This window comes from Pan paniscus, chromosome 17, assembly GCF_029289425.2.
Source record: "Pan paniscus chromosome 17, NHGRI_mPanPan1-v2.0_pri, whole genome shotgun sequence".
Lineage (NCBI taxonomy): Eukaryota > Metazoa > Chordata > Mammalia > Primates > Hominidae > Pan > Pan paniscus.
The window spans coordinates 3,050,069-3,077,213 of NC_073266.2; the positions used below are offsets into that span (position 1 = coordinate 3,050,069).

At 41.0% G+C, this 27,145-nt stretch overlaps 1 long non-coding RNA gene and 1 pseudogene across 15 annotated transcripts in view; one reads left to right on the forward strand and one right to left on the reverse strand.

Annotated features, from left to right (window-relative positions):
• Positions 1-6,568: 6,568 nt before the first annotated feature.
• Positions 6,569-27,145, forward strand: part of LOC117977801 (uncharacterized) — a 37,494-nt gene continuing 16,917 nt past the window's right edge. The window contains exons 1-4 of one of the 15 annotated variants that reach the window (XR_008623120.2): positions 6,569-8,354; positions 10,614-10,716; positions 20,624-20,679; positions 26,208-26,250. This is a non-coding gene — a long non-coding RNA (uncharacterized LOC117977801). Of the gene's footprint in view, positions 8,355-10,613; positions 10,717-10,905; positions 11,560-20,623; positions 20,680-22,699; positions 22,856-25,055; positions 25,990-26,207; positions 26,251-27,145 lie in introns of those variants that run through there. The other 14 variants (XR_010110130.1, XR_008623118.2, XR_008623111.2 and 11 more) reach the window with 14 other exon arrangements.
• On the reverse strand, positions 12,999-20,596 carry LOC129395158 (carboxy-terminal domain RNA polymerase II polypeptide A small phosphatase 2-like; annotated as a pseudogene).

The window sequence follows — 27,145 nt, forward strand, 5'->3', positions numbered from 1 at the left end:
TGTCAGTGGGGGAGAGATCAGCCCTGGAAGAGAGGCCCACCTGCTTCTGTTTGATTTCAGGGCAGCCTCTCAGGGCAAGAACCCAGAGCAGGTGGAGGCTTCACGGAAGCCTGTGACAGGGCTCTGGGCTTGGTGGGCTGAACATCTCCCTCTCTGCTGCCTGCCATGGGGCCCACAACCACCCATGCAATAGGGTCACGACCAGGTTGCAGGTGTGCAGCTGGACGGTTCCCCAGGCAGAGACTGCCATGGACTGCATGCACACAGAGGATGTACACCTTGAAGTGGGACCATGAGGCGAAAATTCCTGAAGAGGTGTATGCAGCCTGGCCCTGCCCTCACTGGGAACCCCCTTCCATCTGGGTACTAGACAGAATTCTGTACAATTTCCTGGAGGCTCCATTCTGGTCTGTTCATTTGGAAGTTTGAGGCTATCTGTGAGTAAGTAACAAAAGAGATATCTCAGAGCAGGTTGTGGGGCACAGGCTGAGCCCTTGTCTCCCTCCCTAGACCCTCTGCAGACACGGGGCTGGAAGAAGGACCTGTGGATAATAAGGGAACTGCTTTGCAAGAACCGGCCTGAGCAGCTGCTTCAAGAAAGAGCCACATTAAAGGTGCCTATAGCCCCTGTTGAGGGAATGGCAGCCTCAGGCCCGCCTGCCATCTGTGAGCAGGTTTTCTTGCTAACAGAATGAAAGCAAAGAAAGCTGGAATGAGCCCACCCCCTCAGGCACCTTGAAGGCTGTTGGGGTTCCTTCTAGGACTTCTAGCCTTCTGCTTCTTGGCAGGCCACCCAAGAATCTTTTCCTGCCTCTGAGACTTTCATGCTCTGGAAGGAGAGGGTCCTAATTTTTACTAGGCTATGGGGCCAGGCCCGTCCAGCTCCCCTCTTCCACTAACAACCATGGGGCTCTCACCTGGGCACACACTGCCCAAACATGGCCCTTCTAAGGCAGAAGATCATGTGTCTTGCAGTTTCAGCTTGCTAGGGCTTGAAAGTTATCAGTGTTGTTATTAAAATAGGGAAATGAACGGGGAAAAGATGCTTTAAAAAATTTCCCATAATCTTACCGCAGAGATCATCAGCACAGATGACTGCACAGGCAGGGCTGCTGGGGAGGCTGAGGGAGAGTGTCCAGCCTGTTCTACCAGCTGGTCCTTGCCAGGGGTGCCTCATGACCCAGTCCCTTAGAAAAGCATGCAGATACCTCAGCAAGGACCTGGAAGGTGCAGATCAGGGAAACCCAGCGCCACTGATGGTGCAGTGGGGCTACCTCCCATCAAGCTATGTCTCCACAGCTGACCCTTGGAGCCAGGAGGTGATTTACAACATGTGTAAGGCAGTGAGCTCCATCAGCTGTGTGGCCTTCAACATTCACTTCAACTCAGATATCTCACCAGAAAGCAGTGGGGACTGGCCAATGCAGAAGCCTGCAAAGTGGAACAGAGCGTCATGGGGTGGGGGATGTGGGGCCTGCCTGCTCATCTGAGCACTGCTCCCTGAGGGTGTGATCTGCAAGATTCCTGAAGGAGGGCTGTGAGCTCATCAGTGAGGCCCTGAGCCTGTGGAACATGCCTGAGGCCAAGCCCATGGGGATTTGTGTCTACTTGCACCTCCTTGCTCATCTCAGTACACTACAGGTGACTGTGCTGAGGTGGGCCTTGAGCATCCCCTGGGCTGTGTCAGCAAAGGACTCTGGGCCTGGCCTGGCATTAAGGGATGGCAAATAAGGGGCCTGGATTTGCATTGTCACCCTCTATGGTAGCATAAAATGAGAGAGTCCAGACCTGCAGGACTGGAACCCTATCAAGGGGGTTAGGAGGCTGCTCACTTTGCCGCAGGGACCCATGTGGAGGAACTGAGGGAGGTTAAGGAGACCCTAGGGACTCACTTGTTCTGTCTGGGCTTCCCCCTAATCCACCCTTTAATGACCATTTTCTGGGAAGAGCTCAGGAACCTCCTGTGCTCTAGTGAGGCGGGGCCTCCCCTCACAGGTTGTTCTGAGACTGTGAGTGAGGAGCTAACACAGTGCCTTAGAATACTCATGGGAGCTGTCATCCTCTGTGACCATCACGTGGCCTCATAGTGTTCAGACTGCCTGGCCTGCCTGGGGTTTGGTGAGGCTCTTTTTTGGTCAGCGGCTTTACAATCTCACTTTCTCTGCAATCAAGCAGCGACTGTTTTCTTGTCTGTTTATGGGCTTAAAAAATCCTAATATTTCATTTATAGTAGTTTCAGTTTGTATGTGTTTATTTGCATAAATTTTATTAGAATAAAGAGAGCTTAAGACAATAGCATTTTAAGGTCGTAATGGGGCATAGACTTTCATGTCACAACAGCTAATGTTGACCTCTTTTTCTACCTTTGTGTAATGTATACACATAAAGTACAGCCAGAGGTGACTAGAGCTGAGCTGCTTGGGCTTGCTTGCTGGCCTGCAGTCAGGTGGACTCTGGCTGTGAGGCGGTGCCCACTCTGGATCTACATCCCCCACCCCCTCTCCTTAGTCCCTGAGCAACCAACAAGGCCGTGCTAATGAGCAGGCGAGTGATGGGCATCGAGTACCCCAGTACTATCCGGGAAGATTTGAATGCCATCTGGGCTGGGGCTGTTGGGGGTAGGGTCTTTGGCTGCCTTGGCTTGTCATGGTGCCACCCACAGATGTGCCTGCCCTGTGCTGTTTCTCCAGCAGCCGGCTGCCCATGGCCCTGAGCCTGTCACACCATGCTTGCTACCTCACGCTGCTTGTGTTTGAAAAACCCATCCCCGAGATGGTGCTGCTGGATGTGAGTGCTGAAAAGGGGGCAGCACCTTTGTCCTGGGGGATTAGGAGCTGACCAGATTCCTCCTGACTCCCTCCCAGAACAAGTGGGGCAGGTGCTGCAATTAATGATGCCTCCCAGAAGATGTGTTTGCACTGGCTGAGCAAATATACAATGCAGAAACCTAAATGAAGACACGTGAATGGGGTGTGTGGGCATCAGTTAGCAGCTGGGAAACAGGTGCCTCTCAGGCCTCTCATGCTCCAGCAAGTGTGGAATATAACTGTGCCCATGAGTGTAGACATCTGGCGTGTATACATTTAACTGCTGCTTTTGCTCCCACTATCCCCAGGTCCAACCTGGCTTAAAGTCCAGGTTTTAAGTAAAAAAATAGGAGGCTTTTTGCCACACAGCTCCGTGAGAGGCTGAGGTGAAAGCATCACTGGAGTCTAAGAGATTGAGGCTACAGTGACCCATGATTCAGCCACTGCACTGACAGAGTGAGACCTGCGTGCGCCCTTCTACAGAGGATAGCTCTGGGGCCTTTGGGGATCCCTACAGTCCCGGGCCCTCCTTGTCCCCTGCTGCCTGTGCTCCTTCCCTTGTCTGCTGTCAGAGCCTAACATGGAGGAGGAGGTTGCTGCCCTGTGAGCCTGAGGGAGCTGTGTCTGACTGGAGCTTCTGTCTGGGGTTTTGCGAAGAGCTACTTATGAATATGGTCTGTCCAGGTAACCTTGTTTCAAAGGAAGTGAGCATGAGCTAGCAAGTGTAGCCACCCCACAGCTGATAAACAACTTTGTCTTGTTTTTAAAAGATCAATCCTCATTTCACATTGGAATAAAGTAATTGAAACCTGCTGCTGCAGCCTCACCCATGTGTTCTGTAACCCAGACTCATTTGGTTTTGAGGGCTGTTGTCAAAAATGTTATCAAAAAGTTATGCATAAATTAGATCAAATGTAAAATTATGCTTATAATGTCACTTGAGTGGGAGGTAAGTGGGTAGAGTCACAGGAAATCTGTTGGGGTTTAAACCCCTGCTACTTACCAAGCTCATGAGAGTGTGGTACAGGTGACCATCACCTGACATGGGTGGCAGAAGGGAAAAGTCCGGCATGATGGCCAGGTATGGGAGAGGAGCCAGGCTTTGGCGCCAGGCCCTGCATATGCGGGGCCTGTTATATCACTGAACATCTAGCTTCCCGGGAACCGGCTCTTTTCACATCATTTGAGGTAAGAGGATGGAGGAGCACCTTCCAGAAGTCACACTGCGCTGGAAGAATACAGGAGAGTCTACAATTCGCCATCCTATGGTAGGTTTTAGATTGAGCTGGACTGTCTTGGATAGCTAATGAGATGGGAGGAAGACAGTCCCCCAGGTGCACCTGACAGCCAGAGCCTATGAAGTTAGGGGGGTTGTGTGGGGGTGGCCTGTCCCTATGAGAGGAGGAGCTTAAAGCTCCTAAAGCTGGTGGCTGCTGCTCTGCCATCCCTCTACAGAGCAGGCAGGTCCTCAGCTGCATGTACAGCAGTACATCTTTTGGAGTGTTAGACAGTCCTCTATGTCTTAGAAATCTTGAAAAGAAAAACAAATCTCAATTTTAACGTTTATTAGTTTCTCTGAGCCAATTGGGAGAAAAGATGTCCTTCACCTCAAAGGTTTAAGTGACACCGAAGGGTAGCCACCAGTGTCTCGGCCACTGAAGCCTCATGCATGCTCCCACTACCAGTTTGATTTGCAGCCTCATAGTTGTGTTGAACTAAATATTCTTTCCTCTGGCCTTGTCCAGTGAACACAGTTCACATGGCTAACACCACTTCTTGAGATGCGAGCACCATGCAAAGCTGAGAACGGATTGGGTTTTGTGACCATTGTGCCTCCTCCTCACCTGAGAGGCCCATCTTTCCTGGTTGATTCATTAAGTGTATTAGGGCTGTCAGTCGTCTTTGGGCAACTCATATGACAAGTAGCTGTTGATTCATAAAGAAAATGAAGGCTTTAGATGTGAAACCCTCGTTTTCTCTTGTTCTTCTCTTAGGCGAAAGATTTTATTTTTTTCAAAAGGCTACATACTGGTATCTCAGCAGGTGGAATGTGAGAACGGGCATTTGTTAGGCTATGGTTTCAGTGTGGATGGGCAATTCTTCAAGATGGAAAACCAAGTCTCACTGAGGTGCTGGAGCCATAATCACCTTTCTCCACATCCCCCACCATGGGCTTTCACTTTTCTCCTGTGCTTGAATTTTTTTCACATACAAATTCTTTATACACACACACACACAGACAGACACACATGCATGTCTCTCTCTGTCAATGCAGTGGCTGAATCATGGGTCACTGCAGCTTAAAACTCTTAAGCTCCAGTGATGCTTCACCTCAGCCTCTCAAGTAGCTGGGACTACAGGCATGCAAAGCTACACCCAGACAATTTTTAAATTTTTTTCTTGAGACTGAGCCTACTTATGTTGCCCAGACTCGTCTTGACCTCCTGGGATCAAGCGATCATCCCACCTTGGCCACCCAAAGTGTTTAGATTACAGGTGTGAGCTACCACTCTCAGCAAAAATATATTTTAAAGAACCATTACAATCAAATTATGACTTATGATTGTGCCACTGCCCTCCAGCCTGGACACCAGAGCAAGACCTTGTATCCAAAAACTAAGCAAAACTAAACAAGAACAAAAAAAAAAACCTTATTAACAAATTAAAGTTTCAAGATTGTGTCATCTGTGTCCTTCCCTGCCCTCCAAGCTATCAATGTTAAATATAATGGTTATTGAGAAAATGGTTAGATATTATTAAGAAATATCTATATATCCTCCAGCTGAGAATACGTATTCTGATGTGGCCCAAATATTTTCTCACCGCTACCTTCAGGGTCTCAACTAGCAAGTCAGGACACCTGCAGAGGACAGTTGGCCATTTTCAAATAGAAAGAGAAATACCCCCGTTCATGAGAGTAATCCAGTGATTTTCAAAAAGACAAGTCAGACTGACATGCAGCACAGTCAGGGCACAATTACCCTGGAAAAATCACTTCACACAGAATGGTTGAGGAGACTTTCTAATATGAGCAAATTTGGGCAACATAATCCTTGCTCATTTATTTCCGGTGCCCGCTGCCTGCCTGATTCCTAATGGCCACACCACAATGTGGTCAGCAGTGGGGTGCAGCATTGTGAGAGAGGGGCTCAGGGATGGGATGAAGGTCTTTACTGCGTTATCAAAATGCAGGTTAAAAAGTTGCTAAAAAGATGTCCAAATGTTCTAATTCCTACCGTTAAACAGCTGCTAAGATACATTATACAACAGACCCAGGCAAGGGAAGGAGCATGTGCATTTCAGGTCTCAGCTCACTTCTTAATTAGCTGTGATACTCTAGGCATGTGACCCCAACTATACGAGCCTGTTTGCCTGTCAACCCAAAACAATCCTAAGCAAAAACAACAAAGCTTGAGGCATCCTGCTACCAGACTTCAAACTATACTACAAGGCTACAGTAACCAAAACAGCACAGTACTCATACCAAAACAGATATATAGACCAATGGAACAGAACAGAGGCCTCAGAAATAACATTGCACATCTACAACCATCTGATCTCCGACAAACCTGACAAAAACAAGCAATGGAGAAAGATTTCCTACTTAACAAATGGTGCTGAAAGAACTGGCTAGCCACATTCAGAAAATAGAAACTGTACCCCTTCCTTACACCTTGTACAAACATTATCTCAAGAGGATTAAAGTCTTAAATGTAAAACACCAAACAATAAAAACCCTAGAAGAAAACCTAGGCAATACCATTCAGGATATAGGCATGAGCAAAGACTTCATGATTAAAATACCAAACGCGATCACAACAAAAGCTAAAATTGACAAATGAGATCTCATTAAACTAACGAGCTTCTGCACAGCAAAAGAAGCTATCATCAGAGTGACAAGGCAACCTACAGAATGACAGAAAATTTTTGCAATCTATCCATGTGTCAGAGGTCTAATATCCAGAATCTACAAGGAACTTAAATTCACACACGCACAAACAAAAAACATCAAAAAGTGAGCAAAAAATATGAACAGACTCTTCTCAAAAGAAGACATTTGGCTGGCCGTGGTTGATCAAGCCTGTAATCCCAGCACTTTCAGCCGTGGAGGCAGGTGGACCATGAGGCCAGGTGTTCAAGACTAGCCTGGGCAACATAGTGAAACCACGTCTCTACTAAAAACACAAAAAATTAGCAGGGTGTGTCAGCGGGTGGCCTGCAATTCCAGCTTCTTGGGAGGCTAAGGCAGGAGAATCACTTGAACCTGGGTGGCAGATGTTGCAGTTAGACGAGATGCTATCACTGCACTCCAGCCTGGGTGACAGAGCAAGACTCCGTCTTAAAAATAACAATAATAAATAAAATAAATAAAAAGAAAAGGAAGAAGAAGAGGAAGAGGACCTTCATACGGTCAACAAACACACAAAAAGAAAAAAGCTCATCATCACTGGAGATTAGAGAAATGCAAATCAAAATCACAATGGGATACCATCTCACACCATATGGAATGGCAGTTATTAAAAAGTCAGGAAACAACAGATGCTGGTGAGGCTGTGGAGAAATAGAAACGCTTTTACACTGCTGGAGGGAGTGTAAATTAGTTCAACCATTATGGAAGACAGTGTGGTGATTCCTCAAGGATCTAGAACCAGAAATACCATTTGACCCAGCAATCTCATTACTGAGTATATACCCAAAGGAATATGAATCATTCTAGTGTAAAGACACATGCACTCATATGTCTATTGCAGCACTGTTTACAATAGCAAAGACTTGGAACCAACCCTAATGCCCATCATTGATAGACTGGAAAAAGAAAATGTGGCACATATACACCATGAAATAATAAGCAGCCATAAAAAGAATGAGTTCATGTCCTTTGCAGGGACGTGAATGACGCTGGAAACCATTATCCTCAACAAACTAACACGGGAACAGGAAACGAAACACCATATGTTCTAACTCATATGTGGGAGTTGAACAACGAGAACACATGGACACCGGGAACAAAATATCTCACACTGGGGCCTGTTAGGGGATTGAGATCAAGGGGAGGGAGAAAATTAGGACAAATACCTAATGCATGTGGGGCTTAAAATCTAGATGGCAGGTTGATAGGTGCAGCAAACCACCATGGCATATGTAAAAGTATGTAACAAACCTGCACGTTCTGCACATGTATTCCTGAACTTAAAGTAAAACAAACTAACAAAAATACACTAAGGCTGAGGGGGAGTGGGGGTAGGGGCAGGAGTCAGGCGGGGGTGGGTAAGTCCTGGAATTTTATCCAATCAGTGACACTGATGTGGGAACCTCCCAATCAGGCGCGCAGTTGGAGAGACGAGGAAAGGAGGGCGTGACTTCCGGCGTTTGGCGGGTTTTGTCTCTCGCTGGCGCTGGCACAGGAGCTTGGGATCCGTCTCCTCTTTCGCCTCCTGCACCTTGGGAGCCCCGGGCTACTCTCTCACAGCCCCTGTTGCCCTGTGATCTGTAGGTCCTTGGGGACGCATAGTTAAGGTGCCAGGACATCCTGGAAGCTGGGAAATGGTGAGTATGCGGGGTTAAGCATCCCGAGAGGGGAGAGCAGGCTGTGAAACCGGCAGGACCGGCCTCCCCACGGTTAGCTCCGAGTCTCCTGCAGCTTGGCCCTCAGTCCCCTGTGGCTGCAAGATGGCCGCTGGGCCAGCCCCGAGGCACCCACGTCCCGCCCGGCCCATCCGGTCCTGTCCCTGGGCAGCGCCCTGCTCTGCGCCCACAGCCATGAGTATTAACCAGATTGTTCAGGGATGCCACGTGGGTCATCAGGGAAAAACCGCGACTCGGTGTTTGCGTGGGAGGAGCTGCGGCCCGTGGGTTCCACAGTCTCTCTTGTTAAAAATTAACGGGAGTCTATGTTAAAAGTTTCATCAGTTTATCTGAACAAACAGTGATTGGTGAAATGGAAAGCACCCAGCCATGATTTCTGATCCACCCCAGGGGCATAAAGGAAAGGCTTTTATAAGATGCATGAGAAAGCAGCCCAAATTCAAGAATTGGTTACAGTTATGTAGTCACCTTATTTGAACTATCCAGATGGAAATGTCCTGGTTACATATTCAGAGGTTAATTGCATGTTTGTCATTGTTTAAACCTGCCTTTTGTTTCAGGCTAAGATAATGGTTTATAGGAAATGTATTTGAGTTAGGTTTTAGATTTTTTTTTTTTTAACCTATGAACACAGGGCACTAGAGCCACTTTAGTCTAATTTTCTGCTCTTTAATTATGTTAACACTCCAGAGGAGGACTGGTTTTCTCCTGTGTTTTTTTAATGTATGGCAATTGGAACCTCTGATCGACCACCCTGCTTTTCAGCCTAACTCAGGCTTGCAGTAAAATTATCAGTTCCCACTTTCTTTGCTGCATTCTCAAATGCAACACGAGACCAGCTTTCCCTTGCCCATTTACAATGCTATTAGCTATTTGTCCTTTATTACACGTTTCATTAAAGTTTTCTATTATTGCATTTCTTTCTACTTCTCCCTACATTTCTGCCCATATTTGCTTTTTATATTTAGAAGCCTCCCTTTTGGGTGCGTAAATTTATACAGCTATATTCTCTTGAGAAATTAACCTCTATTATTATTGTATGCTAAACTCATTTCATGCTTGTGAGAGACATTGCTAGAAAGTCTATTTTGTCTAATTTAAGCATAACTGCCATTGCAATCCTTTGGTTATTATTTGCATGGAATATCATTTTCTATCCTTTCACTTTTATACTATGCTCTTTATTCATAATTGAGTCTCCTGTAAGCAGCATATCACGAGGTTTAAAATACATTTATCCATTCTGTCTGTTTTAGTCTCTTTTGGCTGCTGCAACATAATATCAGAGACTGGTAACTAATAAAAAATAGAATTGTATGAGACTCAGGATTCTGGAGGCTGGGAAGGCAAAACAACATGAAAATGGTATCTGTTGAAGGTCTAGTTGCTGGATAATAACATGGCCAAAGATGTGAGGGAGAGAGAGCTTTCTTTTTTCAATTTATAACAGAACCATTCTTGTTAAAATTAGCCCATTCCCATAATAAGAACATTAATCCATTCATGAGGGCAGAGTGCTTATAGCTTAATTAATTTTTAAAGGTTCCACCTCTTAATGATATCACATTGGCTATTAAATTTTATCCTAAATTTTGGAGATGACATTCAGTCTACAGCAGTATCTGTTTAGTAGATAATTTAATCTTTTTATTTGTAAGGTAGTGAGGTAAGCAGTTACTATTGTAAATTTGTAGTTTTCTGTCCATTTTAAGTTTGCTTCTTTTTTTTCTGGTTCTGTCTTTCCTGTGGTATTGTTAATTTTTGTTGAGACAAAGTTATGCTTTCTTGCTCAGACTGAAGTGCAGTGGCATATCACAGCTCACTGTAGCCTCAATCTCCTGGGCTCAAGCAATCCTCCCACCTTAGCCACCCAAGTACCTTGGACTACAGACACGTACCACAACACCCAAGGAGCTTATGATTCTTCCACATTGGCCTCCCAAAGTGTTGGAATTATAAGCAGGAGCCACCGTATCCAATGTGTAATTTTTGTTGTTTGTGTATGCTTTAATTACTTTCTCTTTTTCTTTACTGCGGTTTTTTTTTTTCCTACTGGTTATCATGAGACTTAGGTAAAACATCTTGTATTTTAATAGTCTAGTTTAGGATGATAACAATTTAGAGTATTCTGAATTTCAGTATGTATTTACCATTTTAGTGACATTTATACTTTAGTATTTTTCATATTGTTAGTTAGCATTTCATCATATCAATGTGAAGATTTCTTCCAGACCATGGCTGGAGAAGGAAAGAAGGTGTGTTTTGCCTGATTCAGGGACTATAGAGAGAACCAAGTTCTGCAGGCCTGTCACTTAAGTCTCAGGTGAGTATGAATTCTCTTGTGTTTTCCGCAGACTGTTGCAGTGTCAGGACCAAGGTCAAATGAGTTATAGCCAAGTCTACAGTAAGATGTGGCAGTACTCTGTTTTGAAGCTGGGACCATGATTGGCAAGCTTGCCACTTGGTCAAGTGCTTACCCTCTAAAGATGTCTCCCTTGGTCTTTGTCTCCAGCTGGGTGTCACAAACTCTGAACTGGATTCCAAGGCTTTCATGAATGCACTTATGTTTGCTGTGGCAGCTGCATTATGTTGTGGGGAATGTGCCTGCAGAACCTCCCATTCTATCTTCTTGCTTATGTTACTGTCCTTTATGTTTCACTTTCTCAAATGAATGTCAAGCTGGTGATTTTTAGATTCAAAAATTCTAAAATAAATTGCTCAAATTTCCACATTATGCAAGCTATTAATAAAATTTCTTGCAGGTGCTACATATTTATTAAAATTTTTGGTTGTAATTTTAAGCTCACTGCAGGCAGAAAGGAATAATTAACATTTATATTCTTTTTTTTAGTCTGTGTCTAAATGATGGTATATTTTAATTCCAGATATTTACTTTATACTTCAGTAATGCTCATCATATTTTGCAAAATTTATGTTGTTCTTTTATTTGGAAATATAAGGCTTTTTTAGCTCCTGAAAGCTACAGTATTGTCATATAATTTTATTATATTTTGTGGTAGGAAGAGCAGCAACACATTGAGAACATAAGAAAATTATCCTGTATTTTTAATGATTATTTATTAAATTCTTCTCATTAGAGCCTAATATTAATGATTGCAATGTATTTTCTGTGTAGTTTTACTGCAATTTATTAAATTCCAATGACTTAAAATGTCTGCTTTTCATGAGTGCACAAAGTTGAATGCTGTAGATACCTAAAGAGTCATTTTTCAGCCGGGTGTGGTGGCTCATGCCTGTATTCCCAGCACTTTGGGAGGCCAAGGCGGGTAGACCACGAGGTCAGGGGATCGAGGCCATCATGACTAACATGGTGAAACCCCGTCTCTACTAAATAGACAAAAAATTAGCCGGGCATAGTGGCAGGCACCTGTATTCCTAGCTACTCGGGAGGCTGAGGCAGGAGAATGGAGTGAACCCAGTGGGCAGAGTTTGCCATGAGCTGAGATCACGACACTGCACTCCAGCCTGGGTGACAGGGCAAGACTCTGTCTCAAAAAAAAAAAAGTTATTTTTCATTGTAAATCTATGTTGTATTCAGGATTTTATGCGTTAAAATCTCTCTTCTTATTTTCAATTCCGTGTTATTGAGCTTCTTTTCTGGGGGGTTATGTTTTCTCAGATCAGTTAATTGTATTTTTGCTTTTAAAGCTTGATATCATGAGTTGAATGATAATTTTTAGCTCGATACACTTTATCTCAATGTGATGTTTAATGTATGTGTAAATTAGCTGTGTTTGTTGCTTATAGATATATCTGTATGTTTTTCACCTGTGTAAGTATGACATCTTTTTTCGTTGTTTTTTTGTTTTGTTTTGTTTTGTTTCTCTCAGTTTCAGATAGGCTTTTTTTTAAAGAGAATTTTAAAACAGAGTCAAAAGAACAGAAATCAGTTATTTGTCCTCTTGCAGGGCAGGGAGACAACTTCCTTCCCCACAGGTTTGAAGCTATGGCTAAGTGGTGAGTCTTGGGGAGATGCAGAAAGGATCCATCCCAGACACTTGGCTGGACTTAAGTAAGCATAGCCTTTGGGCCACGAGACCTGATGTCTTGGGTCCTGGTCTGGACATAAGTCCCCATCTTCCCAGAAATGTCATCTTTTGTCTGCAACAACTGGCTGGAGAAATATTTCAGAAAGATGTGTGTCTGGAACACCCAAAGGCATACCTTTCCTTTCTCCTTGGCATAGGCCTTGCAGCACTGAGGAAAGACCAGGTTTGCAATGGAGCCTTCAATAGTCTTCATCCCTATGGAGCTCAGGGGCTCATAGGGTGACAGGAGAGGCGACAAAGCTAACTTGGGAAGAGTCTTTGTCCTTTAGCTTCTCCCCCACTGAAACACTATATATTGGGGCCACAGTTCATGGCAAAACACGCATGATCTTTCTCTCACACCCACATCTCGGGAACCCAACACCTTGATGGCAGGTAGCTCTGAGTATCCTTGGTCTGGCATTCACCCACTGGGCATCTAAGGTGTCCTAAAGCTCTTTTCAATCACTTTTCACTCTTTCCAGGCCTATGTGGATAGGTGTTCCAGCCTTCACTCTTTCAGGCTGATCATAAAGGCACAGTGTGGGAAAATGCCCTACTGCGATGGTCATTGCTGGGAAGCAGGGAAGGCTAAGGGCCCACTGCTGCCCAAGGCTAGTGCAGACATCCTCTGCTCCACTCATCTCCTTAAAGATTGATATCAGGTGCAGCAGCTGCTGTCTGGAATGTTATCAAACCAGGACTGCACAGGCACTGCATTCTCTGGGTGGAAGATGTAAAAAGCAGGCGAGTTGTCCAGGATGAGAGTTTTCCTCAGGTCCCTCCCCAGATGGCTGAGGTCCTTGACATAGCAGTCCTGGTGGAACAAACACGACTCATGGGACAGGCAGCCCCAGACTATCCCACACCATTCCATCACGCCCATCACAGGATCTGCATACTTGTTCAGGCTGGAATGAAGAGAGCAATGAAGAAAACACATTTAAACACTTCCTCCATTCATATCAGGAACTCATCCTTATAAGACCTCATGAGCACATGGATCTGGGGCGTGGTCCCCTCAATCTCTACAGGCACTAGGCAGTCAGCATTGCTGATTGCCTTAAAGGAGCTATGCACAAGGGTTTCTTCCAGGTCAGTGACCATACAGATCGTTCCTTGATTTTTCTCTGTCACCTCTGGGAGCAGGCAGGTTCCTGGGATCTGATAAAACTTTTGCTGGATACCCTGGAGCTGATCCGACACAGCAGTGGTTTTGACTTCCTCCTTTTGTGTGGAGAGCTCAGCGGGGGAACTTGACTGGCCAACATGCTGGGTGCAAGAACAGCAGAAAGGGGACTTTTAAGATGTGACAAACATGAGGCCTCTTCGGAGAGCACTTTGTAAACCAGGCCTTGCTTGGTAAAGACCAGGGCATCTTCCTTCCATGCCTGGGTGATGATGGAGCCTTGTTCCATCTAACAATCCTGAGGGCTGGGCTGGCTGGGTGGGAAGACTGGCGGGCATGCTGGCTGGGCTGGGCTCAGGGGAATGGGCTGGGGCCTGATTCAGTTCCCGAGAGTCTGACCTCTACAGCTGTTCATTTTCCCTCTCTCCTTTCCATCACTAGCCGGGAAGGGAGGCGGCTTGTAGGGAGGGTAGATGGTCTTGGCAGCGGCTCCCCAGGTTGCCCCCTGCCTTGATTCCCCCAGCGGGAGCTTCAAGATCCTCAGTTTGGGTCTAACATAAAGAATCCTCCAGATACGCATTTTTTTTCAACTTTTATTTTAAGTTCAGGGGTCCATATGTGATAAACTTTTTTTTTCAACTTTTAAATTTAGGGGTCCATGTGCAGAATATGCAGGTCTCTTACATATATAAATGTGTGCCACTGTGGTTTACTGCACAGATGATCTTATAACCCAGGTACTAAGCCCAGCATCTGCAGCTATTCTTCCTGATGCACTCCTTCCCCTCCCCCATGCCATGAAACAGGTGTCCAGTGTGTGTTGTTCTTCCTGTTGTGTCCATGTGTTCTCATTGATCTGCTTCGACTAATAAGTTAGAATAGTAATAGGTGGTGTTTGGTTTTCTGTTCCTGCATTAGTTTGCTGGAAGTAATGGCTTCAAACTCCAACCATGTTCCTGAAAGAGACATCACCTCATTACATTTTATGGCTTCATAGTGTTCCATGGGGTGTGTGTACCACATTTTCTTTATCCAGTCTATCATTGATGGGCATGTAGATTGATTACATGACATTGCTATTGTTAATAGTGCTGCAATGAACATATGTATACATGTAATTTTAAAATAGAATTATTTATATTCCTTTGGATGTATACCTAGTAATGGTATTGCTGGGTCAAATGGTATTTCTGCTTCTAGGTCTTTGAGGAATCTCCACACTCTCTTCCCCAATTCTTGAAATAATTTACACTCCCACCAACAGTGTAAAAGTGTTCCCTTTTCTCCACAACCTCGCCATCTTTTTTTTTTTTTTTACTTTTTATTAATAGCCATTATAATTGGTGTGAGATGGTATCTCATTGTGGTTTTGATTTGTATTTATCCAGTTATCAGTGATGTTGAGCTTTTCATGTTTGTTGGGCACATGTATGTCGTCTTTAGAGATATGTCTGTTCATGTTCTTTGACCCCTTTTTAATGGGGTTGTTTTTTTTCTCTTGTAAATTTTGTTAAATTCCTCGTAGATTCTGGATATTAGACATTTGTCAGATGGATAGGTTGCAAAATTTTTCTCCCATTCTCTAGGTTGTCTGCTCTGATGATAGTTTCTTTGGCTCTGCAGAAGCTCTTTAGTTTAATTAGACCCCATTAGTCAATTTTTGCTTTTTTTGCTATTGCTTTTGGCCTTTCTGTCATAAAATCTTTGCTCATGCCTATATCCTTAATGGTATTATCTGGATTTTTTCTTCTAAGGTTTTTATAGTTTTGGGTTGTACATTTAAGTCTTTAATCCATCTTGAGTTAATTTTTGTCTATGGTGTTAGGAAGGGTTCCAATTTTAATTCTCTGCATATGGCTAACCAGTTCTCCTAGAACCATTTATTTACTAGGGAGACATTTACCTAATTCCTTGTTTTTGTTGACTTTGTCAAAGATCAGGTTGTTGTAGGTTTTGGCTTTATTTTTAGGTTCTCTATTTTGTTTCATTTGTCTATGTGTCTGTTTCTATACTTGTACCATGCTGTTTTTGTTACTGTAATCTTCTAGTATAGTTTGAAGTTAGGTAGAGTGACACTTCCAGCTTTTTTTTTTTTTTTTTTTTCTTAAGGTTGGCTTGGCTATTTGGGCTCTTTTTTGCTTCCATATGAATTTTAAAAGTTTTTATTTTTCTAATTCTCTGAAGAATGTCAGTAGTTCAATGGGAATAGCATTGAATCTATAAATTACTTAGGGCAATATACTCATATTCTTGATACTGATTCTTCCACTGCATGAGCATGGAATGTTTCTCCATCTGTTTTGTGTCCACTCTGATTTCTCTCAGCAGTTGTTGGTAGTTCTCCTGGAAGATGTCCTTCACTTTCTTTCTTAGCTGCATTCCTAAGTATTTTTTTCTCTTTGTAGCAAATGTGAATGAAAGTTCATTCATGATTTGTCTCTCTGCTTGCCTGTTGTTTGTGTATGGGAATGCTAGCTAGTTTTGCACATTGATTTTATATCCTGAGATTTTGCTAATGTTGCTTATCACCTTAAGAAGCTTTGGGGCTGAGACGATGAGGTTTTCTAGATATAGGATCTGGTCATCTGCAAACAAAGATAATTTGACTTCCTCTCTTTCTATTAGAATACTCTTTATTTCTCCCTCTGGCCTGATTTTCCTGGCCAAGGCTTCTGATACTATGTTGAATGGGAGTGGTGAGAGACGGCATCCTTTTCTTGTGCCAGTTTCCAGGGGGAATGTTTCCAGCTTTTGCACATTCAGTATGATATTGGCTGTGGGTTTGTTGTATATGGCTCTTATTATTTTGAGGTATGTTTCTTCACTTCCTAGTTTATTGAGAATTTTAAACATGAAAGAATGCTGAATATTATTGGATGCTTTTTCTGCATTTATTGAGATAATCATGTGGTTTTTTGTATTTAGTTCTCCTTATGTGATGAGTCACATTTATTGATTTGCATATGTTGAACCAACCTTGCATCCTGCCTGGGGACAAAGCCAACTCCATTGTGGTGGATGCACTTTTTAATGTGCTGCTGGATTTGGTTTGCCAGTATTTTATTGAGGATGTTTGCACAGTGTTCATCAAAGACATTGGCATGATGTTTTGTTGTTGTTGTGTATCTATGTTAGGTTTTGGTATCTGGATGATGCTGGCCTGATAGTATGAGTTAGAGAGAACTTCTTTGTCTTCAATTTTTTTTGGATAGTTTTAGGAGAAAAGGTACCAACTCCTCTTCGTACCTCTGGTCAAATTCAGCTTGCTTGGTAGGCTAGTTCTTACTGCCTCAATTTCAGAACACTTTATTGATCTATTCAGGATTCAGTCTTGCAGAGGGTTTATTTTGCAAGGAAATTGTCTATTTCTTCTAGATTTTCTGGTTTATGTGCATACAGGTGTTTATAGTGTTCTCTGACGGTTGTTTGTATTTCCATGGGATCAGTGATGATATCTCCCTTATTATTTCTATTTGTGTTTGGTTCTCCTTTCTTTTCTTATTTATTTGCCTAGCTAGTGTTCCATCTAGTTTATTAATTTTTTTTCGTAAAAACGGCTCCTGGATTGGTTGACTTTATTTTTGGAAGAGTTTTCAGTGTCTCTGTCTCCTTCGGCTCTACTCTGATCTTGGTTATTTCTTGTTTTCTGCTAGCTTTCTTGTTCATTTTCACTTGGTTTTCTAGTTCTTTTAATCAAGATGTTAGGCTGTTAACTTTAAATCTTTCTAGTTTCTCTCTCTCTTTTTTTTTTCTTGTGGCAGAGTCTCACTCTGTCACCCAGGCTGGAGTACAGTGGCATGATTTCCGCTCACTGCAACCTCCACTTCTCAGTTTTAAGTGATTTCTGCTGTCTCAGCCTCCTGAGTAGCTGGGATTACTGATGTGCATCACCAAACCCAACTAACTTTTGTATTTTTTTTGTAGAGGTGGGGTTTTGCTGTTGGCCAGGCTGGTCTTGAACATCTGCCCTTAAGCGATCTGCCTGCCCCAGCCTCCCAAAGTGCTGGAATTACAGGCACGAGCCACCACGCCCAGCCCTTTCTAGCTTTTTGATGTAGACATTAGTGCTATAAATTTCCCTCTTTTCTTGGTTTCCAATGATTATTTTATACTATCTTGGTGAGTAGTGAGGGAAATAATCTTAAATTCACAATCAACATATAGTTTAAATCCATATAATTGTGTGAGAAGAACCCTTTGTTATTTGAAGGTGATGTTTGAAAGATTTTCTAACTGTGCCTTTTAGTTAGTCTTAAATTTCTAATTGTAGTTAAAAACATGCCATTGTCATTTCTAACATTTTAAGTATATGGTTTAGAAGTGGTAAGTATAGTTTTATTGTTTTGCAATAGGTTTTAGATAATTTTTGTCTTACAAAAGTCAAAGTGAATACTCATTACTTGTGAAAGAAGTTAGTTAGCTTGCCTTAGGTAGATAGCAAGAGAAGAGTCCCTGGAAAGTCCCTGGTCAGTGCCTCATCCCTGCATAACATATAAAGAAGCCTGGAAAAAATCAAGCTGCAGACACTAACAAGGGAACTAGCACATGGTGTTGTGCTTGGAGACATGCCAGTGGCTGCACAGATAGAAAAACCTCTGGCCCATTTGGAAAAAAATTTGTACAAAACTCCAGCTTACTCAGATAAAGGAACAAGAACGACCTAGCATAGAAATGCCTTTGTTTGGCCAGGCACGGTGGATCATGCCTGTAATCCCAGCAATTTGGGAGGTAGAGGTGGGCGGATCACCTGAGGTCGGGAGTTCGAGACCAGCATGACCAAGGCGGACAAACCTTGTCTTTTCTAAAAATACAAAATTAGCCGGGCATGGTGCTGCATGCCTGTAATCCCAGCTACTTGGGAGGCTGAGGCAGGAGAATTGCTTGAACCCAGGAAACGGAGGTTGCTGTGAGCCGAGATCGCACCATTGCACTCCAGCCTGGGCAAAAAGAGCAAAACTGCAACTCAAAAAAAAAAAAAAAAAAAAGAAAGTACATCTCAAAAAAAAAAAAAAAAGAAAGACAAGAAAAAGAAAAAAAAAATGCCTTTGTCTTTGTGCAGTCAGTGGGCTCCCAGGAAAAAGTTTCTTCTCTTTTTGTGGGCATGGGCACAGTGGGCTCGGGTACGTTCCTGTCGATGCTCTCCTTTGTTTGGACTGTGTAAGTCTGACCTGTATGAATAATTACTTCAGTCCCTGATTGCTCCCACGCCAAGCTTTCACCTTAGCTTCTGATAAGTCCTGGGCCAAGCTAAGCAGCTTCTGTCAATCATCCCTTCAGCTCCTTATTGTTCCCGGGCCAAAGTCCTGGGCCAAGTTGAGCCACACGTTTTTCAAGACAGCCTGTGAACTAGGCACATTCCCTTCCTTTCCCAATCCATAAAAACCCTGGACCCCAGCGTCGCAGAGGGCACCCCTTTCAGACACCTATCTCTGCTGGCAAAGAGCTTTCTTCTCTTGCTTATCAAACTTTCACTCCAACCTCACCTTTGTGTTCATGCTCCTTAATCTCCTTAGAGGTAGAACAAAGAACTCTGGGTGTTATCTCAGACTACGAGGGACTGTTACATCTTGGTGCACTGCTGAGACTACAACACTTGGTTTCTTTGAGTTTGACTAAATATTTTACGTTAAGTGTAATTATACAGTTTTCCTTTTGACTGTCTTATTTTACTTAACAGAATGTTTTCAAGATTTGTCTTATTGTAGTACTTTTCAAGATTTCCTTATTTTTAAGGCTGAATGCTATCCCATTGAATATACAAGCCCTGTTTTTTGAATCTACTCATCCTTAAAGGTACATTTGCTTCGAGGTAGCATGTTTGTGAGTAATACTACAATGTACATAAATGTGCATATATCTATTCCATGTTCTGCTTTGCCTGTTTGGGATTTTTTCATACACTGATTCAGTTGTATGTGTATTCCCTTGCTTTTGTTGTCTGATCCGTTGATGTTACATCCCCCAAATTATTGCTGAGACCAATTGTCATGAAGCTTCACCCTTCTCTATTCTGCCAGGAATTTTACAGCTATAGGTTTTACATTGTAATCTTCATTCATTTTTAAAAATTGACACATGTAGTTGTGCATATTTTGGGGAAATAATTATATATATATGTTGTATAACAATAAAAATCAGAGTACTTAGTATATTTGTTGCCTCATGCATGTTTTATTTTTGTGGTGAGAATATTCAAAAACTTCTTCTCTACCTATTTTATCTTTATGTATTAATTTTTTTTAGAAACAGGATCTTGCCCTAACACCCAGACTGGAGTGCAGTGGTGCAATCTTAGCTCACTGTAACCTCAAACAATCTTCTAACCTTAGTTTCCCAATTAGCAGAGACTACAGGAAGCTGCCACTATGCCTGGCTAATGTTTTAATTTTTCATAGAGACGGGGTCGCACTATGTTGTCCAGGCTAATCTTGAACTTCTGGCTTCAAGTAATTCTCCTGCCTCAGTCTCCCAAAATGTATGGATTGCAAGAATGTGCCAACACAACTGGTCTCTTTTAGCTATTTTGTAATATGAGATAACTTTTCATTAATTATTTTTATCCTACTGTGTAATAAAAAACAAAAACTTATTTCTCCTATCTAATCATAACACAATACTTGTGAAGCAGACTTTTCCCATCCTCCCGCTTCAGTCTCTGGTAACCCCTGTTGTACTCTTTGCTTATATCAACCCTTTTTTTCAGGTTCCTCAAATGAGTGAGATAATAAGATCATAAAGTGTTTTTCTATGTGGCTTATTTTACTTAACATGGTATGCTCAAGGTTCATCCATGCTCTTTTAACTGACAGAATTTTATCCTTTCTTATGGCTGAATAGGATTTCACTGTGTATATATAGTACATTTTCCTTATCCATTTATCTGTTGCTGTACATTTGAATTGATTCCATATGTAAGCTATTATAAATAGTTCCGTAACGAACATGGGAATGCAAATATCTTTTTGACAAAGTGATATCCTTTTTTTTTTGGATATACACCCAGAAGTAAAATTGCGGGATCATATAATAGATATATTTTTAATTTCTTTCAGAAACCTCCATACTATTTTCTATAATGGCCATACTAATTTACAAGTCCACCAACAAGGTATACATTCACTCTTTTTTATATCCTCATTAGTACTTGTTTTATTTTTTATTTATTTATTTATTTACTTTTACTATAGCCATTCCAATGGGAATGAGGTGGTACCTCATTGTGGCTTGGATTTGCATTTCCTTGGTGATTACTAATGTAGAACATCTTTTTATGTTCCAGTTAGCCATTTTTGTATGTCTTTTTGACAAACATCTGTTAAGGTCTTTTGCATTTTTTAAATTAGATTATAAGTGTATTTCATTTTGAGATTTTAAAGTTTCTTATATATTCTGAATATTAACCTTTTGTCACATGTATAGCCTGAAAACATTTTCTTTCATCGCCTAAGCTGTCTCTTCAATCTTTTAGTTGTTTTTTAATATGAAAAAGCATTTTAGTTTGACATAATGTTGTTTGCTTATTCTTGATTTTGTTGCCTATGTTTTGAAATCTTATTTAAATATTCCTTTCACTGTCCAATGTTATAAAGCATTTTTAAATGTTTTTCTCTAATAGTTTCATAATTGATGGCATTACATTTAAGTCTTTAGTTTTAGTTGATTTTCAAATATGGCAAGGCACAAGGGTCTAGTATTATTTTTCTGAATGTAAATATTTAAATGGCCCTGCACCATTTATTGAAGAGATTAGCTCTTCTCTAAAGTGTGTTCTTGGCAATTTTGTTGACAATCAGTTGGCTTTAGGTGCATAAATTAACTTCTGGGCTTATTGGGCACATTAGTCTATGAGTTTGTTTTCATGCCAGTACAGTGCTGTTTTGGTTACTGTAGCTTTATAGGAAGTTTTTAAGTTTGATAAAGTGATGCCTTTAGCTTTGCTTATTTTGCTCAATGTTGCTTTGTTTATTCAGAGTTTTTTGTGGATCCATATAAATTTAAAATATTTTTTATTTCTGTGAAAAAATGTCATTGGTATTTTGATAAAAATCACATTAAGTCTGTAGATCACTTTGGGTAGCTATATTAACAGTATTCTTCCAGTGTATAAACACAATATTTTTTCCTTTATTCAATTGTATTTTATATTTTTTATCCATGTTTTGTCGTTTTCAGAGTAGAGAGCTTTTACCTTTTTAGTTTTTTTTTGCTAGGTGTATTAGTCGGGCTTCCCTAGAGAGATCATGAGATCCCACAATAGGTTGTCTGCAAGTTTGAGGAGCAAGGAGAGGCGGTCCACGTCCCAAAGCTGAAGAACGTGGAGTCTGGAGTTTGACGGCTGGAAGCGTCCAGCACAGGAGAAAGATGTAGGCTGGGAGCTTAGGCCAGTCTCTGTTTTTCACGCTTTTCTGCCTGCTTTATATTCACTGGCAGCTGATTAGATGGTGCTCACCCGATTAAGAGTGGATCTCCCTTTCCCAGCCCACTGACTCAAATGTTAATCTCGTTCGTCAACACTCTCACAGACACACCCAGGTTGAATGCTTTCTATCCTCCAATCCAATCAATTTGACACCCGTTTTAGCCATCACATTAAGTATTTTCATTTTTGTAGCTTTTGCTTATGCAGAAGAAGAATTGGATGAAACTCAGCATTCCTTATGATGAAAACTCTCAACAAGTTAGGAATAGAAGATATGTGTCTTAACACAATAAAGGCCATTTATGACAAATCAATGCTATCATTATACTGAATAAGGAAAGGCTGAAAGCTTTCTCTCTGAGATCTGGAACAAGACATATCATCCAAACTTTCAGGCCTCTTATTCAAAATAGTACTGGAAGTCCTAGCCAAGGAAATTAGGCAAGAGGAAGAAATAAAAGTCATTCTAATTGGAAAGGATGAAGTCAAATGGTCTCTCATTGTGGACAAAATAATCTTATATGTGAAAAACTCTAAACATTACACCAAAAACTATTAGACGTACTAAACAAATTCAGTAAAATTGCAGAAAATCAACAAATTAGTAGCTTTCTGTATGATGATAGCAAACTGTCTGAAAAATAAAATTTTAAATTCCATTTTAATAGCTACCAAAATTAGTTATTTTGAGTTTATTTCTTTATTTGAGGTGGAGACTTTCTCTATCACCAGGCTGGAGCGCAGTGGCGTGATCTTGGCTCACTGAAACTCTTGCCTCCAGGGTTCCAGAGATTCTCCTGCATCAGCCACCTGAGTGTCTGGAACTACAGGCGTGTGCCACCACCGCCAACTAATTTTTCTTTGTATTTTTAGTAGAGACGTGGTTTCCCCATGTTGGCCAGGATGGTCTTGATATCCTGACCTTGTGATTCACTTGTCTCAGCCTCCCAAAGTGCTGGGATTACAGGTGTAAGCCACTGCACCTGGCCTTGAGTTTATGTTTTTATCTGGTGCAAGGTAAGGTCTAACTGTGTTATTTTTTGCTTGTAAATTTTTATTATTCCCAATACTGTTTGTTGAAGAGACTGTTCTTTCCTTATTGTGAATTCTTGTAACACATCTTAAAAATATGTTTACTATACCCATGAGGACTTATGTCTGGACTCTCTCATCTGTTTCATCATTCATTTGTCTTTATGTCAGTATCAAACTGTTTTGATTACTATATGTTTGTAGTATGTTTTGAAATTAGAAAGTATGATGCCTCTGTCTTTATATTTTTTTCCCTATATTTTTTGGCTGTTTGTGATCACTTGAAATTCCATAAAAATTGTAGAACATTTTAAAACTTCCACAAAAATTTTCTTTCATATTTTGATAGAAAGTATATTGAATCAGCTGAGGGTCATGGCTCATGCCTGTAATCCCAGCACTTTGGGAGGCTGAGGAAGGTGGATCACCTGAGGTCAGGAGTTCAAGACGAGCCATGGAGAAACCCCATCTCTACTAAAAATACAAAATTAGCCAGGTGTGGTGGCACATGCCTGTAATCCCAGCTACTCAGGAGGCTGAGGCAGGAGAACTGCTTGAACCCAGGAGGTGGAGGTTACAGTGAACTGAGATCACACCATTACACTCCACCCTGGGCAACAAGAGCAAAATTCCGTCTCAAAATAAAAAGACAGAAAAGAAAAGAAAGAACATTGAATCCGTAGACCACTTTCGGTAGTAGTGACATGTTAACAATATTAAGTCTATAACCTCTTGAACAAGAGTGTGTTTGAGAATTTGTTGTTTAATTTTTACTTATTCTTTGACATGCTAGTGTTTTTAACTTCTTGTTTTATTGTATCATAGTTAGCAATAATTTGTGTAATTCCATCTGCTTAAATTTGCTAAGATGTGCTTTTTAACTTAACAGGTGGTCTATCTGGAATATTGTGGCATGTGTGATTAAAAGCATTGCGTATTCTACTGTTGAGTGGAGAGATATAAATGTGATTGTTAGGTCTAATTGTTCTATTGTGTTGTTGAAATCCTCTGTTTACTTATTCATCTTATGTTTGTTTTTTAATTTACATTACTAAAAGTCAGATATAAAAGTCATCTACTGTTATCATGTGCTGGCTACTTCATGTTTCAATTCTGTAAAATGTTGCTTCATATTTTGGGAACTGTGATGTAAGGCACATACGTTACTGTTGCTTTTATTGTTGTATGTTGTTTTATTGTTGCTTTTATTGATGTATGTTGTTTTATTGTTGTTGCTTTTATTGTTGTTTTTATTGTCCTTTTTTTCTTCTCTCTTGAGGAAGTTTTTGATATAATATATATTCAGTCTACCATGACAGTATTTGATTTTGCATTTAATTTTTTTTTATTCTTTCATGTACAGGTTATACTTGTTCCAGGTCATAATTTGGTCATTTGTAGGAAGCAGAGAGTTGAATCTTGTTTCATGAATTTGTTTAGTGAAAGTATGTTTTTGATTGACATAATTTATGTATATAAAATCATTACTAAAAGGGAATGATTTCCTATGACTTCCTATTGAATTTTGTTTCTTTTTTGTTTTAGGTCCTGTAGCTTTTTTTTTTTTTTTTTTTTTTTTGAGACGGAGTTTCGCTCTGTCGCCCAGGCTGGAGTGGAGTGGTGCGATCATGGATCACTGCAAGCTCCGCCTCCCGAGTTCGTGCCATTCTCCTGCCTCATATTCCCCAGCAGCTGGGAATACCGGCGCCCGCCACCATGCCCGGCTATTTTTTTTTTTTTTTTTTAAGTAGATACGGGGTTTCACCGTGTTAGCCAGGATGGTCTCAATCTCCTGACCTCGTTGATCCACCCACCTCGGCCTCCCAAATTGCTAGGATTACAGGCGTGAGCCATCGCTCCTGGCTGGTCCTGTAGCTACTTTGTTCCTGTTTTTCTCTCTTGTTCTCTTTCTTAGTGTATTATTGGTTTTTGCAGTGACATGTTTTAATTCTTTTCTCACTACTCTGAGTGTGTGTGTGTCTTTGTGTGTGTGTATTAAAGGTATTTCCTTTTTTTTTTTTTTTTTTTGACAGGGTCTTTCTCTGTCGTCCAGGCTGGAGGGCAGTGGCACAATCTCTGCTTATTGCAAGCTCTGCCTCTCAGGCTCAACTCAAACAATCCTCCTACCACAGCCTTCTGAGTACCTGGGACCACAGATGTGCACCACTACTCCTGGCTAATATTTGTTATTTTTCATAGAGACAGGGTTTTGCCATGTTGCCCAGACTAGTCTCAAAATCCTAAATACTATAGGTATTTTCTTTGTTGTTACTATAAATATTACCAAAAATAACTACTATAGCTAGCATGTAAAACTCTGCCTCTTTATGGCTCCGTATGTGTTTTATTGATGTTGCAAATTACATCATTTTGTATTGTGAATCTATTGGCAAAGTTATATAGTCATTTTTAAGTCTTTGTTATCTCAAATACATAACAGAATTAAAAGTATTCCGTGCATCTTCATTATAATAACAAAGAATATTGTAATTGTGCACATAATTATCTATTAGAAAACGTTATATTTTACATAATTCTGTGTTGCTCTCATCATTATTTTATTTTTCAATGTGAATGACAAGCATTTTTTAAGACAGGCCTAGTGTGTATAAATTTATACAGTTTCCGTTGATCTTGAATATTCTTTATTTTTATTTTTTAATTCATTTGAAATGATAGTTTCGGCAGACTTAGTGTTCTTGGTTGGTACTTAACATTTTTTCAGCACTTTGAGTATGTCATCCTACAACCTCTTGCCTGTATGCTTTTTGCTGAGACATCTGCAGGTCATCCTATAGGGGTAACATTGTACATGCTAAGCCACTTTTTTCTTGCTGACTTCAAGATTCTCGGTGTTTTAACTTTTGAATCTCTGATTATAATGTGTCTTGTCATGGGTCTCCCTGTGTTGCTACTAGTTAGAGTTGGTAAATTTTCATTAAATTTTAGGCCATTTTCTCCCTCAAATTTTGAGAGTTCTCAGCCACTGTTTGTTTCTTGAAATAACTTTGCTGCTCTCTTTTCTCTCTTTTAATTTTAGAATTCCCATTATAAGTATATTGGCCATCTTAATGGTATCCCATAAGTCCCTTAGGCTCTCTTAGTTTTTTAAATTATTTTTAGCCTCCTCACCCTATAATTTCAAATGACTTCTTATCAATCTTGTTGGATTTTTTTCCTGCTAGATCAAACCTGTTGTTGGACTTTCTAGTGACTCTCTAAATTCAGGTATTTTACTTTTCAGCTCCACACTTTATGTTTCTATTTTGTACTTTTAATCACTTCGTTGATTATCTCATTATCTTCATGCATTGTTTTCTTTTTCTGTTTAGTTTTCTATGTTCTTCTTTAGCTGACTGAGCATCCTTAAGCTAGGTGTTTTAGCTAGGCACAATGACATGTGTGTCTAATTCCAGCTACTTTGAAAGCTAAGGCAAGAGGATTTCTGTATTAATAAATTCTCATGCAGCTAATAAAGACATAACCAAGACTAGATAATTCATAATGAAAAAGGTTAATGACCTCACAGTTTCACATGGCTGGGGAGGTCTCACAATTATTGGAGCAAGCAAGAGACTTTGTTCAGGGAAATCTCCACTTATAAAACCATCAGATCACATGAGACTTATTTGCTATCATGAGAACATCACAGGAAAATCCCACCCCCATGATTCAATTACCTCCCACAGGGTCCCTCCCAGGACATGTGGAGATTATTACAATTCAAGGTGAGATTTGGTTGGGGACACAGAGCCAAACAATATCAATTACTTAAGGCCAGGAGTTTGAGACCAACCTGGGCAATATTGTGAGAAGCTATATGTAAAAAATATTTTTACAGATTAGTCATGCATGGTGGAATGTTCCTGTAGTCTCAGGAAGTTGGAGGCTGATGTAAGATTATTCCTTGAGCTCCCAGGAATTTGAGGCTGCATTGAGCTATAACCATGGTACTGTATTCCTGTCTGGGTGAGAGAGTAAGACCTCTTTTTAGAATTTCAAATTTGTTTTAGATTTAGGAGGTACCTACACAGGTTTTTTACATGGGTATTTTGTATAATGCTGAGGTTTGAAGTATAAGTAATTCCATCACTTATGCACTGAGCATAGTACTAAATAGACA